This window comes from Petromyzon marinus, chromosome 57 (assembly GCF_048934315.1).
Source record: "Petromyzon marinus isolate PM22_M1 ecotype Great Lakes invasive population chromosome 57, UKy_Petmar_22M1.pri1.0, whole genome shotgun sequence".
In the NCBI taxonomy this organism is placed as follows: Eukaryota; Metazoa; Chordata; class Hyperoartia; order Petromyzontiformes; family Petromyzontidae; genus Petromyzon; species Petromyzon marinus.
Window position 1 is genome coordinate 8,822,326 of NC_133723.1, and position 16,667 is coordinate 8,838,992.

The 16,667-nt window shown below is 54.4% G+C and overlaps 1 protein-coding gene across 5 annotated transcripts in view; it reads right to left on the minus strand.

The window, feature by feature from the left end:
- LOC116954947 (uncharacterized) overlaps positions 1 to 16,667 on the minus strand; it is a 261,733-nt gene that overhangs the window by 176,668 nt on the left and 68,398 nt on the right. The gene's annotated exons all lie outside the window — the stretch shown is intronic.

Below are 16,667 nucleotides of genomic sequence, written 5' to 3' on the forward strand. Positions count from 1 at the left end.
AGCGCACGTGTTGCTCACATGTGCGTGCGGCGTCCTCCACCCCCCCCACCCCCCACCATCCTCTCTGGCACACGAGGCGCCGCCTACCTCTCATGTTGAAGTAATAATGCGCCTACTTAGGCATGCGGCAGCAATTCGCGAGGCCCCCTTACCCATCCACAACCCAAACCACCCCCCACTGTGGCTATTCCAATGGATCGGTTCTGATTCGGGGGGTGTGGGGGGTCGTGACGATGGGTTATGAATCGACTCGTTTTAACCGTCCCGTTTGCATCGTTTGTTTCTGGTTTATTCGTCTTGTTTTCACGGCTTCATTCACTCGCTTAAGATTTAAATGTAACAGTGTGTGATTTATGTGCAGCAACGATGACCGTGTCTCTGGATTATAAGAAAAGTTTTAGTTTCCCCCCCGACCTGCAGTTGGCAGTGTGTCTTGTTATAACCCAACAGGCACCTGTGTGATCGTATTTATATAACTTTATTGAAACCGGATACAGATTTTTTTTGGAATGCGTCTCGTACTAGTCCACGTGTGTTATAATCCAGGAAAAAAAAAACCCCCGTCAGAATTTAGTCCTTGCTTATACACTGAAGGCCTCCCCAAAAGTTTTATTCGTGGCCAGTGTAAGTTCGTGAAGGGACCGGTTCAGAATATCAATTTGCCACTGATGTTGGCCGTGGCAGGAGACTGAATCAATCGCTGCACTACTGTTCCACCTACAAATACAACGGGCGATTTTGCACGGGGTGGATCAAATCGAGATCTTATTCGGGGGGATAAAAAAGACGATATTGTTTTATATTGTTTTATATTGCGCGTATTAAAGTACGAGGGCAGCCTTTGCAAATCCACGCGCGGCACTAAACCCAAAAAACACGAAACGTAACAGCTCCGCAAGTGTCCATTACTTCAATGCAGCACTACTCATAATTGAAATATAATCTAGCGCGCACCACACGCGTAGTTTTATTTTCAAACGCCAAACCGCTGAATCGCTTTTATTAAGTTTGCCTTTTTGGCGAGGCCGTGCTTCTTTCACCCCCCGCCCCCCCGAGGTCACTCCTTGACCCGCACAGCCTCAACGGCGATCGATCGTTTATTTCGGGCAAGGCAAGCCCTATAGACAAACTTTTTAAGCTAAAAGATCTCCCCCCCCCCCCCCGTATTGCATCAACAAACCTTTGGGGCAAGTGCTGTTAGCAAGCAGCACCCATGAAGGCAGGGCACGGCCCATGAGGTGGTGGGGTCGCACAACACCACCACGCCCGGCCGCTTTTGCTCCCCAAGTGGCGGTTGTTTACACACCGCAGCAGGTACTCATTTGAGGCCGAGCCGACCTAGGGGAAGCCCAGGACCGGTTCGGGTTAACCCATCGCCGGTGTTGGTGGCCGTGAGCGGGAGACATCGCGGCGATACACTCTCGCCGCTCCTGACGCGGTTGTCTGGCCTGACCACCTCCTGAATGTGAAATTGTAGTCGTTGCTCTGCGCCTACATCTGCCGTGCCGAAGAAGAAGAATCGGGAATAGAACTTGGGGGGTTTGGGGGGTTCACAGAGTAGTGCGCCAACCGCGGAGACTTTTCCGCTTCCTCGTCACACGACATCGTCTCGCAAATGTTTTCTCGGGGCTTCGGCCGAAGCTGCCGCGCGTCCGGAGAGAGAGAGGGAAAGAGAGTGTGAGTGGTGGAGTGGTGGGGGCTCGTTCATGCCGCGAGTGAAAACTTCAAGAGTCGACGCGAGCGCGGTGGGGGTAGTTTGGTGAAGAAGAAAAATAAAGTGCCACGCCAACATTCGCTTGTTGGGCTCTCGTCCAGGCAAACGCGCTCGTGCGCGTGCCTTTTCACACCGGCCGTCGACATTAATAGCCGCGGCTATTAATCACCAATACACAGGGCATGGCGTTAGCGCGCAAGGGCCCGCCACACGCGATGTAACGCAACACCGCCGCTACTGTACGGCAAGCGAGCATTATTGAAATGTCGTTCCTAATGTGCACGCGGGTGGCGCGCGTGTGTGTGTTGTTGCCTGTGTGTCTGTGGTGAGCCTCCCTCTAGGTCGACTCGGCCACAAATGAGTAGAGTACCTGGCGCGGTGTGTGAACATCTCCCGTGAGGGAGACAAAGGTGGCTGGGCGTGGTGCTGGCCGATCCACCCTCTCCCTTTGTGTGCCGATAGGTGCTGCTCGCTAACACCACTTGCCCTAACGGTCTGTTAAGGCCTCGGTTTCAAGCTGGGGGGGGGGGGGGAAGGTAAGCCACCATACTTCACCGTGCTGGTCGGTGTGGGTCGGTGGAGATAATCCACTGACAGGGGCGGGGGGGGGGTCCGGTAATCGCCCAAAATTTGCCCGGGCATCCTCACGGTCTTTCGGATAAAATGTCAATGCACGGTCAAAAAAAAAAACTAGAGGGGGGAAGAAGGACATTCTCACGGTGGCGGGGGGGCCCTGGGGGGAAGGGTTGGGGGGGGTGTTGGGGGGGGGTGGCCACTCCTAGAATTCCGCAGAAACACCCGGGGCTGCTCAGAGAGCCAAACCAAGGGACCTTGTGGCATGACGCACAGGAGTGACACAGCACCTGGGGTGGTGGTGGTGTGCTCAATCAAGGGCCCTCCCCCCGTTCAAATCACACAGCTTGGATCGTAAACCAATAATAATACATTGGTGGGGTACATTTACAATTAAGGCCATTCATACGATTGGCAACCATCTCTCCCCCCTCGCCCTTCACATTACGAAGGCAAATGGTGTTTGCGAGCGCCTGTTTTAGAGGGACGAGTGATGCGCTGGTCAACCCCGCTCGGGCCGCCCCTGTACCGGGGATAGCGTCGTTTGAACGTCAGCACCGGAGAGACAAAGGCGGCCGGGCGTGGTTCTAGCCAGAACACACCAACACTAACCTTAATACGCTCACATTACACAATGTTCCACAATCTTTAGTTTTGGCAGTAGCAAAGCGTGATGAATAGCTTTGATACTGGCACACAAAAAAGTCCCGATGAAGTAGCTGCTGCTCACCCCGAGCTATGAATGCTCTGACACGTGTGGCATTGTCTTTGTGCTGTTCGCCTTTTGGCGTCGTTCTCTGCTCTGAGACTGGTGGTGAGACGAGGCCATGAATAAGACTGATGTCTCTGGTGTAGGTCAATCAGTGTCGAAGACAATGCATTTATGATATTATCAGAGCGTGTTTTTTTTGCATGTTCACCACAAGTACTCTGTGTGACTAATGCAGCACTTGACTCCTTACAAAAGGTATCTACATCTTTAAGACCTGTTTTATTGCCAGAAATGGTCAAACCTATTCGTATTTTTCATACTTTTACAATATGTATGTATGTAATGTGATAATTAAAAAAAAACTGTTTGCAGTATTGATATATAATTATAGTAAAGCACCCCTAATTTTTATCACTGTCAGCCATGGTAAATCCACTGCTGGATGGAATGCCTCTCACGCATGGTTGTGTGAGTACCTGGTGCAAGGTGTGTAAACATCTTCACTGGAGAGACAAAGGCGGTCGGGCGTGGTGCTTGCCACCCACCCCCTCGCGTGCCGTGCCGGCCTTCACAGGTGTTACTCGCTGACAGCACTTGCCCCAACAGTCTGTTAAGGCTATGCGGGGGATCTTTGTCTTTGTACAGTGTACACACAGACACACGTGTACACTGATATACAATTTCCGTCTCCCGGGAACACAATTCAGCACCGAACTAGGCAGTCCTTTTGTCCTAACGCCACGACGCCATACAGCGAGATATCAATTAATAATTATTGTATGACAACACAGTCCTTTTGTCTATCAAAACACGGACATCTCAATCCCCGAATTTTTTTTGTTTAAAGGCATTTAAATTTCCATCCGGTGGTGTTTCCTTTTCTCTCTCCCTCTTCTCTTTCTCCTCTCCACGCCTTTTTCTATTGAACATGATCCCTCCCCAGGTGTTGATGGAAATTTTCCGATAAAGCCATTAGAGTAATTGACAAGGGCAGCTGTCTTTAGCAAATCGCTCTGGCCACCGCGACAATTATTTGAATCGGGCGCGCCGCGCCTGGGATGTATTAGGCAGATTGCCAGCTGAGCGCGCCTCCTATCCAGGCTGAGCCGGTCTCTTTTATATTTGTATATATAAATATACAGCGCCACTTTAATTTAAATGTGTGCGGAGTTGTGTGCGCGTGTGTGTGTGTGTGGCAAAGAGCGCTACGAACACAGGTGACGATTGTCTGAACCGGTCCTGGGCCTCCTAATCCCCCCACCCATAGGTCGGCTCAGCCTCAAATGAGTACCCGGTACGGTACGTAAAACATCGCCACTGGGGAGACAAAGGCGGCCGTGGTGCTGGCCACCCGCCCCCCTCGTGCGCCGTGCCGGCCTTCATAGGTGCTCGCTAACAGCACTTGCCCCGAAAGTTTGTGAAGGCTACACGGGGGATCTTTGTGTTTGTCGCGTGTGCGAGCAGCGGATAGCGCACTGGTGTGGTGTGGCCGGGAGCACTGGTGTGGTGTGGCCGAGAGCACTGGTGTGGTGTGGCTGGGAGCACTGGTGTGATGTGGTCCTTAGCACTGGTGTGGTGTGGCTGAGAGCACTGGTGTGGTGTGGCCGGGAGCACTGGTGTGGTGTGGCCGAGAGCACTGGTGTGGTATGGCTGGAAGCACTGGTGTGGTGTGGCCGGGAGCACTGGTGTGGTGTGGCCGAGAGCACTGGTGTGGTGTGGCCGAGAACACTGGTGTGGTGTGGCTGGGAGCACTGGTGTGATGTGGTCCTTAGCACTGGTGTGGTGTGGCTGGGAGCATTGGTGTGGTGTGGCCGAGAGCACTGGTGTGGTGTGGTCGTTAGCACTGGTGTGGTGTGGCCGGGAGCACTGGTGTGGTGTGGCAGCGACCACTGGTGTGGTGTGGCCACGAGCACTGGTGTGGTGTGGCCGTGAGCACTGGTGTGGTGTGGTCGTTAGCACTGGTGTGGTGTGGCCGGGAGCACTGGTGTGGTGTGGTTGGGAGCACTGGTGTGGTGTGGCCGAGAGCACTGGTGTGGTGTGGTCGTTAGCACTGGTGTGGTGTGGCCGGGAGCACTGGTGTGGTGTGCCCGCGAGTACTGGTGTGGTGTGGCCGTGAGCACTTGTGTGGTGTGGCTGGGAGCACTGGTGTGGTGTGGCCGTGAGCACTGGTGTGGTGTGGCAGAGAGCACTGGTGTGGTGTGACCACGACCACTGGTGTGGTGTGACCGAGAGCACTGGTGTGGTGTGACCACGTCGCTAACCACTGCACTACCGCACCCGCACACCCCCACACGCACACACCAAAGTTTAGGAAACATTACGCCACGTGCCATGGCAGATGTAATCGGCGTCACTCATAAACATTTGCTCGACAGTACAGAGGTCAGAACGGGGGAGGAATTGCCGTCCTCTGCGTAGTACTGTACACTATGGATAAAACGATGCATCAATCCATCGATCGGTATCGATCGCGACGTTTGCAATACACGCGCGGGGGACGCGCGCGTGCGAGCGGATCGATATTTTTCGATTTCGATGTCGTATTTAATGGGTTCGCGTGACCCCCTGGTCGCCACCAGAGGCCGCCACAGTCGCCGCGGCGGAAAGTAAAACAAAAAGAAAAGAATCGATTCTTGAACTGTGAACCCCGAGAATTGGGACACACTCATCGAGGTTGAAAAAATCTTTACGCTCCCAACTATACATAAAGTGCGTACGCAATTGACTGCCGTTCGCCACTTAAGAGGAGGCGACGTCGTCACGGCACTTGTGCCAGGCTAGGTGACATGCAAGCACACATCTGGGGGCAAGTGCTGTTCGCGAAGCAACACCTATGAAGACTGGAACCGGCACACTAGGGGGTGGGTGGCTAGCACCACACCCGGCCGCCTTTGTCTCCCCAATGCTGTTTTTTTACACACCACACACACTGGCTACTCATTTTGAGGCTGAATCGACCTAGGGGGAGGCCCAGGACCGGTTCAGACAATCGTCACCGCTGATGTTGGTGGCCGGTGATGAGAGCGGGAATCGAACTCGGCTCGCAGGGGGGGGGTTGTAGCGCAGCAGCAGAAAGCAGCGGGCTAACCCGCTACACCACCGCAAACACAAACCACACAACACACACAACAACACACACAACACAGACGGGCAACGTCAGCTGTCAGATTCCACCCACCCACCCCGTAACGCCTGTGAGAGACCGAACACACCAGCTGGCCCTGAAAACCCTTCCATCCACCCACAGCTCCCGATCCCACACCTCCTCAAGCTTCCACGGATCCTCCTCAATACCCTCCTCCCTCCTTCTTCCTCCTCCTCCTCTTAAACCCTCCCCGCGGCGGGCCCAAATCCACGGCGGCGCGCGTGATAATGCGAGCGCTTGGAGGAATATCCGCATCTCCGGCTCAAGTCTCGCCGCCTCAAATGCAGTCACAGCTTTAGGTGGAGGCTAAAAATGGGATGGGATTTTGGGATCTGCTTTTCCGGGGTCGGCGAGAGCGGCCCGGGGGGGGGGGCTGGGGGGGGGCGGGGTCGGGCCAGCGCTGCACCGCGCTTAAGAACCCGGCGGCCCGAGTTCGATTCCCGCTCATGGCCGCCCACCCAGCACCGGCGGTGATTTTCTGAACCGGTCCTGGGCCTCCCCCTAGGTCGACTCGGCCTCGAATGGAGTGCCCGGTGTGATGCGTAGTAAACGTAGCCACTGGGGAGACAAAGGCGGCCGGGAATGGTGCTGGCCACCCACCCCCCCCCCCTCGTGTGCCGAGTCGGCCTTCATAGGCGCTACTCGCTAACAGAAATTGGCCCCTACAGTCTGTTAAGGCTATACGGGGGATCTTTGTCTTTGGTGGTGGGGGGGGATGAGGTGAGATGCACCCCCCCCCTCCCTCCACCTCTCTGGTAATTATGCCCCCCCCCCGCTTAAATCCCACCCCCCCTTACCCCCCCCCACCCTCCCCAACAAGCCACCCACCACCAGCCTCCTCCATTGTTGAATGGCCCATCTCAGATATCCAAGCCCTTGCTTGTCTTGCTCTCGGAGTCTGCTTTTATTTTCTATCTCTTGTTAAACCCTATCGTTTTCGCTCCCTCTTTCTCTGTCTCTCACTTACTCTGTCTCCTTTTTTTTCCCTCTCTCTCTCCCCCAATCCCACCCCCCCCCCCGCCCCCCGTTAGCTAAATGTCACTTTGTGGGTAAAAGCCCTGTGGCTGGGCCCTGTGTGTGTTTATTAGGGCGCGCACACACACACAAAGTGGCATGTCGGCTTAAGGCAGCAGAAAAAAAAGTAACCGCCTGTGCCCTCGCACGCCTATCGTTTTGCAGCTAAACCCGCGCCGTGCATTTCAATTGGCGGCGGCGGCGACGGCGTTGTCGCGGACGTTTTAATTTGAAAGCAAAAAGGGCTCAGCGTTTCCATTTGGAAGTTTAAACCGTGCCGGTGTGTGTGTGTGTGCGTTCTAAATTGTGAGTAAACTGTGCAATGGGGGGGGGGGGCAGGTGGCTTCAATCGGGGAGCGCGAATTCCCACTCGCCCCTTCTTTTTCTCGTCGTCAAACTGAGCGGAGAAGTCGTTTCTGCCAGGAGGCCGCCAATCGTCGCCCGCAGCGTCGACGTCTTCAAGTGACGCTGGCGATGAGGATGCGGTAAAACACTCGAGGCAATACCGGAGGGGCATCGGGCGATATAAAATATTTATTTCTACGCTCGCGGCCGAGCCGAGCGCAAGGTACAATAGGGGGGCCACCGCAAAGAACGGCAAACGGCCGGCGACGTGCAGCACCTTCGAAAGTTAAAAAGTCGATGTTTCTTGAAACGAGTGGAGAGGTTGTTGAGAACCTCAGGGGACACCCTGAGGGAGATGAAGCAGAAATACACGGACGGCTAGATTTGGTTTGTGCAACTTTAGTTTTGGAGATAGCCTTACATACATGCGGATGGGTTAATAGCTAGGATCATGGTGATGGTTGGAAGACTGGGTTAAGGGTTAAGCCCTGCGGCTGGGGGGGGGGGCTAGTGTGAGGAACAGGGGGCTAAGGTTGTGGTTGGGATTATTGGTTGAGACAGAGACACAGACACACACACACACAAGGTTTTCGAAACACAAAACAAGAAACGCAAAGTCCTCCGTAAACATCTGCGGCCGCACGGAGGCCTCTTGCTTGCAGAGTCAGGATGAGCGGGATTAATGACTCGGAACCCTGGCTAGGCCTTGCCTCCTGTCCTCCACGGAGAGCCCAATTAGGACCATTCCAATTATTTTTATTTTTTTGTGTAGCTTTTAAGGAGAAACACAAAGCGGATGTGCCATCAATCTCTGGGGGGGGGGGGGGGTGGATGGGCGGGGGGGGCGTCGTGCGCCACATCCCCCTAAAAAAAAATCTGACGAAATGGTGACGGCGGGGAAATTTTGATTACGATTTGACGAAAGAGTGGCGTTCAAAAATAGAGACGTTTAAGAAGAAAAAAAAGAAAACCGCCGTCTCGTTTGCTCCTAAAAATAATAACAATAAGTGCAGCACCTCAATTGCTTCCTTACGCAAACTGCTGGCGGAAGGCTCTCTCCGCATCTCGCCAGAGCCGAGGTTATTTGGCCTACTCTTCCACAACCGGCCAGACGTCTTGGAAGAGGTGGGGGCACCCACTCTTTACCCCGGCACCCACCACCTGCCGATCGCCTGTCGGGTGAGTGGAGGGTGGTGGGTGGGAGGATTTAAAAAAAAAACTTGCCCCCATCGTTTCAACTCAGAATCAGGGACATTTATTCATTCTCGACGAAATCCGATGAGCCACAAAGCTCTTTTTCAGACGTGCCCAGTCGATTGCATGCCACGCCGGGAGATGGAATCGAGGGAATCGAACCGGCGACCTCTGGATTGCAAGACCGAGTTACACGCCACGGCATTGTCGAAGCGGTGGGCTTACAAAAGAATAAAAAAATTGAATCGCTCCAAGAGCGATTTTACCGCATTGTGCCGACGGGATTCTCAGATTCTCTCCCTCCGCTTCCTGGCACGTCTTCATTAACCGACCGACGGCTGCCATATTTCGGCAGCGTGCATTCATCTCGCAACCCGTTGGCTTTATCATCCGCGCGCCGTGCCGTGCCGTGCAGCCAAGGTAGTGGGGTTGATGTAAATAATTGATGTATTGATTTGGAAAAAAGATTAAAAGCAGGGCGGGCGAGAGAGGCAGCGATGTGACCTGAATCGATACAATCCCAGCTCACAAAACTCTCCCCCCCCCCACCCCACTCTCCACAGTGCCCCCCCCCCTCCACCTACTAACCAGCCCCCCATTCCCCTCCCCCCCCCCAAGACAAAGATCCCCCATATAGCCTTAACAAGCTGTTTGGGCAAGCGCTGCGAGCGAGCAGCACCTATGAAGGCTGGTCAGCACCACGCCCGGCCGCCTTTGTCTTCCCAGTGGCGATGTCTACACACCGCACCGGGTACTCACTTGGTACATGCACATATATAGAGATAAACACACTCACACAAGGAGAGAGAGAGCCACTGCAGAGCCTTATACAGATTTCCCGGGCCCAGTGCTGTCTCCCCCGGTACCGATGTTCACGCGCTGCACCGGCTAACCCAAGTGACGCGACAGCGCCGGTTCAGAAGTTTTGCCGACGTCCGCCTTGGCTCGGAATCGAACCCGGGCCGGCGGGGCCCCGGGGGTCGCATCGCAAGCCAGGCCGTTGCCCCCTCACCGTTGCCCCCTCACCGTTGCCCCCTCACCGTTGCCCCCTCACCGTTGCCCCCTCACCGTGCTCACCGTTTTACGACCAACGTGTCGGCGTTGCAATCTGAGGAGTGTGCAAATTCGGAAGGTGCCTCCCCAAACAACACCTTCAGCACGGCCTCCCCCCCCCACGGCCCCCCTCACTGCCCCCCCCACCGCCACTCTTCCCCACCCCCACCCCCCAAACGCTCCCTGCCGCAATGGGCCGCATACTTTCAGCTGCCAATCGATGGATCGATATGACCCCATTATTGGGAGCAGCAATAAATCGTGTGTGCCCGTTATTAATAAACAAAAGTCCTGTCTCCTGCCCCGCCTGACTGCTTGCCGCACAAGGCACGGACCCCCCCCCCCGCCCTGCCCGCCCCCACCACCTTGCCCCCACCACCTTGCCCCCCCACTAAACACAGCCAGGAGAGAGAGAGAGACGCGTGGGTTAGACACAAAACACGGCCACCAGACACCGCCTGTGCCCACGAGGTGCGCCGTCTCCCGGCGACTAGACGCTCGCTCACTCGCTCGCTCGCCGCCGCCCCCCCCCCCCCGTTCCGACGCCCGCCCCGTTAAAGACAAAAGACAACCCGGGGGGGGGGGGGGGGATCTTTCTCGTCGTCTTTGTGTCCGTGCGAGGCGAACGGAAGCTCGCTAACGGCGCTCGCCGCGACGGCCCGCGCGGTCTTGCTGTGCCGTGCCCCAAACGCCTGTGGCTCCCTGCCTGCCTTCATCAAACCAGCGTGGTGAAGAACGGTCAAATCCCCCCCCCCCCCGCCCCCCACCGTTAGCGGGCTGTACATCCACACATCCAATATTTGTACGGGACTAGACGTTAGGATTTTTAATTAGAAAGTGTGGGGGGCGCGGGGGCGGGGGGGAGGAAACAACACTGCAAAGTCTTCAGCGCGCACCGATGTCATGTGGTCGGGGCGCTGTGTGGACAGGGGGCTTGATGGTGGTTGAGGCTGTGGCCTGTAGGACACCATTGATCTAGCTTCGGTTTCTTACCCAATTGATGCGTTCATGTTCCTCGGGGGCGTGTGTGTGTGCGTGCGTGCGCGCGCGTGCGAGCGTGTCAAATGGACGGTATGTAAATGCCCTAATTTTTTCTCCTTCCTGGATCTCTCACCGACGCTTTTCGCACGTTTGGAATATCAGCCAGAGCCCAGTGGAGCGGAATGTAACAACTGGGTTTTTGCTGGCTTACGTGCGTGGGTACGTACGATTGAAATGTCTTTGCGCTCTCTAAAGAGCTCCCCTCTTCCCCGAGTGAGATGGCGGTTACCGATATCGCAGGTCCTATTATCCGCCAAGAAAGCGCGGGTATTAGAAAGCCACTACGCTGTGCATTGTGGGTAAAATCGCAGAAACCCGGCAAGAAAAATGAGTGGCCGACAGCTTCCACAGATAACAAGATTCGCGGGTTAGAGGGACCGTGCTTACACGGCCGTAGATAAGTGGAGTTCTGTATACAGTGAGGGAAAAAAGTATTTGATCCCCTGCTGATTTTGTACATTTGCCCACTGACAAATAAATGATCAGTCTATAATTTTAATGGTAGGTTTATTTGAACAGTGAGAGACGGAATAACAACAACAAAATCCAGAAAAACGCATGTCAAAAATGTTATAAATTGATGTGCATTTTAATGAGGGAAGTATTTGACCCCTCTGCAAAACATGACTTAGTACTTGGTGGCAAAACCCTTGTTGGCAATCACAGAGGTCAGACGTTTCTTGTAGTTGACCACCAGGTTTGCACACATCTCAGGAGGAATTTTGTCCCACTCCTCTTTGCAGATCTTCTCCAAGTCATTAAGGTTTCGAGGCTGACGTTTGGCAACTCGAACCTTCAGCTCCCTCCACAGATTTTCTATGGGATTAAGGTCTGGAGACTGGCTAGGCCACTCCAGGACCTTAATGTGCTTCTTCTTGAGCCACTCCTTTGTTGCCTTGGCCGTGTGTTTTGGGTCATTGTCATGCTGGTACACCCATCCACGACCCATTTTAAATGCCCTGGCTGAGGGAAGGAGGTTCTCACCCAAGATTTGACGGTACATGGCCCGTCCATCGTCCCTTTGATGCGGTGAAGTTGTCCTGTCCCCTTAACAGAAAAACACCCCCATGCATGTTTCCACCTCCATGTTTGACGGTGGGGATGGTGTTCTTGGGGTCATAGGCAGCATTCCTCCTCCTCCAAACACGGCGAGTTGAGTTGATGCCAAAGAGTTCCATTTTGGTCTCATCTGACCACAACACTTTCACCCAGTTGTCCTCTGAATCATTCAGATGTTCATTGGCAAACTTCAGACGGGCATGTATATGTGCTTCCTTGAGCAGGGGGACCTTGCGGGCGCTGCAGGATTTCAGTCCTTCACGGCGTAGTGTGTTACCAATTGTTTTATTGGTGACTATGGTCCCAGCTGCCTTGAGATCATTGACAAGATCCTCCCGTGTAGTTCTGGGCTGATTCATCACCGTTCTCATGATTATTGCAACTCCACGAGGTGAGATCTTGCATGGAGCCCCAGGCCGAGGGAGATTGACAGTTCTTTTGTGTTTCTTCCATTTGCGAATAATCGCACCAACTGTTGTCACCTTCTCACCAAGCTGCTTGGCAATGGTCTTGTAGCCCATTCCAGCCTTGTGTAGGTCTACAATCTTGTCCCTGACATCCTTGGAGAGCTCTTTGCTCTTGGCCATGGTGGAGAGTTTGGAATCTGATTGATTGATTGCTTCTGTGGACAGGTGTCTTTTATACAGGTAACAAGCTGAGATTAGGAGCACTCCCTTTAAGAGTGTGCTCCTAATGTCAGTTCGTTACCTGTATAAAAGACACCTGGGAGCCAGAAATCTTTATGATTAAGGGGGTCAAATACTTATTTCCCTCATTAAAATGCAAATCAATTTATATTCTGTCTCTCACTGTTCAAATAAACCTACCATTAAAATTAAGGACTGATAATTTCTTTGTCAGTGGGCAAACGTACAAAATCAGCAGGGGATCAAATACTTTTTTCCCTCACTGTATAATAGTACCTTATTGTGCACGTGTATTGTGATGTACAGCCCTTTGTCAATCCACTGCTGGATGAAGGCCTCTCTCCACACCTCTCCGTCATTGAGGTTGATCAAACTTCACCACGCCGGTTTGGCGAAGGTCGTAGTGTAGCGGTTAGCGCGCTGCACTACGAACCCGGCGACCCGAGTTCGATTCCCGCTCACGGCCAACACCAGCGACGAGTATCTCAACCGGTCCTGGGCATCCCCTAGGTTGACTCGGCCTCAAATGAGTACCTGGTGCGGTGTGTAAACATCGCCACTCGGGGAGACAAAGGCGGCCGGCCGTGGTGCTGGCCACCCACCCCCTCTCGTGTGCCGTATCGGCCATCGCGAGTGTCACTCGCCAACAGCACTTGCCCCGACAGTCTGCTGAGGCTACGGCGTGAGGGATCTTCGCCTTTGTGTGTGCACGTGCCTATTATGTGTGAGCTGCTGTCCCCATGTTTACTCGTAATTTCTCAATTATGCCCACAATGTAATTCTAACTCGTGACATTCGCTATTGTTCACCCGCGCGGCCCGACGGTTTTTTGTTGTTGCGGGTTGGCCAAAAGTGAAACAATTTCTCTCCGCGTTTCAGCACGGCCCCCCCCCACACCCCTGGGGGGGCGGAGAGAGCGAGGGAGCGAAACGCCGCCGCCGCCGCCGCACGGGATTATTCCAAAGCACAATATCGTAAACGCTAAACATCAAAAATGCAGATGGCCAAAAGCGAAGGGGGCTTGCTTGTCTCCGCAACAAGCCAACAACAACAACCACCACCGCCACCACCACCAAACGGTCGCCCGGGAAACGGCATTGTAATTGCTTAGATGTGCAGCTAAAATAAAACAATAGGCAACCACGGGGCCGATCTACCGCTGCTATTATCTAAATGGCATTTGTCAAGCGCATGCTGTGTGTGTGAAAGTGAATGTGCGTGCGTGTGTGTGTGCGCGCGCGTGTCGAGAGGGCGAATGTGTGTGTGTGCGTGCGTGTGTCGAGAGGGCGAATGTGTGTGTGTGTGCGTGCGTGAGAGGGAGACACAGGCGGCCGGGCGTAGTTGCTGGCCACCCGGCTGCTACTCGCTAACAGCACTTGCCCCCAACAGTCTATTAAGGGATATATTGGGGAGGGATCTTTGTCGTTGTGAGAGAGTGCATGTGTGTGTGCGCGTGCGTGCGTGAAGAGTAGGCCAAAAAACAACTATCGGAAAGGGACATCTCTCCTCTAGCGGAGGCCCTTCCGCCAGCGGTGGCATGAGAAAGAAATTGCAGGGCTGCGCCTTTAACCTTTAATGGTGGGCACTCGTGACCACACACGAACCCGTTCCTTATTTCGCCGAATGCGGGCACTACGACCGATGTATTTCAACCGCGGCCAAGCTGGCCGCTTTTTGAGTTGTTATTGACTTCATTTGGGTTTGTTAAACCTGCAAATCTACAAGAAACCCAAAAAAAATTGCTTCGTCATTTATTTCCTCCGTGCGGGGAACCGAACCGCGCGCGCACGCCGCCGCCGCTTGCAACGTCGACAAACGTGCGGCGGTTTGGCGACCCCTTCGCGGGCGGCGTCTGCGCGCGAGACCTGTCCCCGTGGACGGGCACGAGTGATGCGCGGGGGAAAAACTCAGCAACAGCCGCCCGCACGCCCGCCCGCCCGCCCGCCAGTGTCAATAACTTTATACGAATCTCAAAAAACAAAGACGAAGATCCCCCCCCCCCCCCCGTATAGCCTGAACAGACTGTTGGGGCAGCGCCTATGAAGGCCGGCACGGCACGCGAGGCGGCGGGTGGCCAGCAACCACGTCGGAGGCCACCTTTTTGTCTCCCGAGTGGCGATGTTTTTACACAACGCACCAGGTACTCACTTGAGTCGACCTAAGGGCTTGCCCAGGAACGGTTCGGGTGATAATTGTCACCGAGCGGGAATCGAGCACGGTTTGCTGGGTTCGTAGGAGCAGCGCGCTACCCGCTACACTATTGCTCCCCCAAATCTCACATCACATGCGCATGCCTACTGGATTATAAGATGCACGTCCGCCCCCCCCCCCCACCAACTTTTCTCTTTCAAATACAGGGAGGGGGGGCGGGTCTTAGAATCTGCATTATACGCTAATTCGGAGACCACTGGGAGCTATGATGCACTTTTAAATTATCTAGACTAAAAACGAATTTCTTTAGAACTGCTTTTTGCGAGTGTTTGTGTGTACGTTGTTTTTTTTCACTTCCCCCCCCCGCCCCCCTAATTTAATATTAGAGAGAGATTGAAAAAAATCAGGCCCAGATAGGAAAACAAATTGCTCTACGAATACTTCGTTTCTGCTCGGCATTGACCAGGTAATGTCGGATACATGACAGCATATCCGCGCTTCTACTTAAGGTGATATCAGGCGATGTCAGATGAAAACGAGCTCATTTATTACATTGCGAAATCTGAAAAATAAATCGTCCTTAACAATGTGAACATTTAGAATCCAAAACTGATCGCGAGCGGGTGTATACCCATCGAGCTGTCATAACATGTTTGTTTTCAGCAGTGCTCCGATGTACCGCAAATCCCAGGATCAACTGCTGGCCACGAGACGCATCAATCACTGTGCTAGCGCGCTGGCGGGTGAGGTCTCATCAACGGCGGCACCCCCAAGCACACCGATCAACTCACTGTGAAGCTGTCACCACCTTCGAGCGATGATAGGTATATGAACACCGCCCGAGAGCCTCTACCGCTGAACGAAACGGTAAAATCGAGAAGCAATAGAAATGACGCGGTGACACGAAAGAGAATCATCTCTCCATCAGATTCCTTAACCTAGACGATCGATTTACGATTCACCAAATTGCTGCCAGAGGATAGATAGGAGGTGTGTGCGGACCTGACGGTGCTACTGCGTGGAATCAAAGATACTGGTCCGTCGGAGAGACAAAGGTGGCGGGGAGGAGGGCGGGGGGGGGCGGGGGGGGGCGGGGGTCTGCGTGGTGCTGCCCCAACTATTGAAGGTCATGACGGACTTTCAAAAAAGGTGCTCGCGAACAATATTTGGCCCAACATCCTGTAAGGCCAAACGTGCGATCTTTATCTTTTTGTGAACAGCCGAGCGTGGGCCAGTGAATGCGAGAGCATGGCAAGGAAGCGGGGCGTGTGGGAGCTGGGTACACGCGTCCGATTAGGTGTGTGCGCGAGTGAACGCGAGAGCGTGGAGGGAGCGCGTGTGGGCGGGCGTATGTGCGCGTGTACACATAAATCGCGGGCGAGCACGCACAATGACCAGAGATCCCCCGTATAACCTGGACAGGCTGTTGGGGACAAGCGTCGTTAGCGAGTAGCACCTACGAAGGCCGGCACGGCACACGAGGGGGTGGGTGGCCAGCACCACGCCCGGCCGCCTTTGTCTCTCTCGTGGCGACGTTTTTACACACCGCACCAGGTACTCAACTGAGGCCGAGTTCGACCTAAGGGGGAGGAGGGGGGGGGGGGTCCCAGGATCGGTTCAGATAATCGTCACCGGTGTTGGTGGCGTGCCTGCGAGCGGGAATCGAACCCGGGCGGCCGGGTTCGTAGCGCGGCGCGCTAACCGCTACACCACCGTTAGCACGCTCACACACACACACACGCGCACGAAAGGCGCGTACGTCGAAGGCACCCTCAAGACGGGAAAAAAACGAGCGTATTTTTGCTCGGTGTCGAATCGGCCCTTACTTTGCGCGCACGCAAAAAAATGCAGCCGGTGCGGGAGGCGACGGATAAAATTGAAATGAAACAAAAGCGGAGAGGGGAGGAGAAGGAGGTGGGTGGGGGGGGGGGGGGCGGCGTGTACCGTCTGTCCCCCCGCTGTCGATAAGTGGAAAAGCAAATGCCCATTGACCCCCCCCCCCCGCACGCACGCACGCGC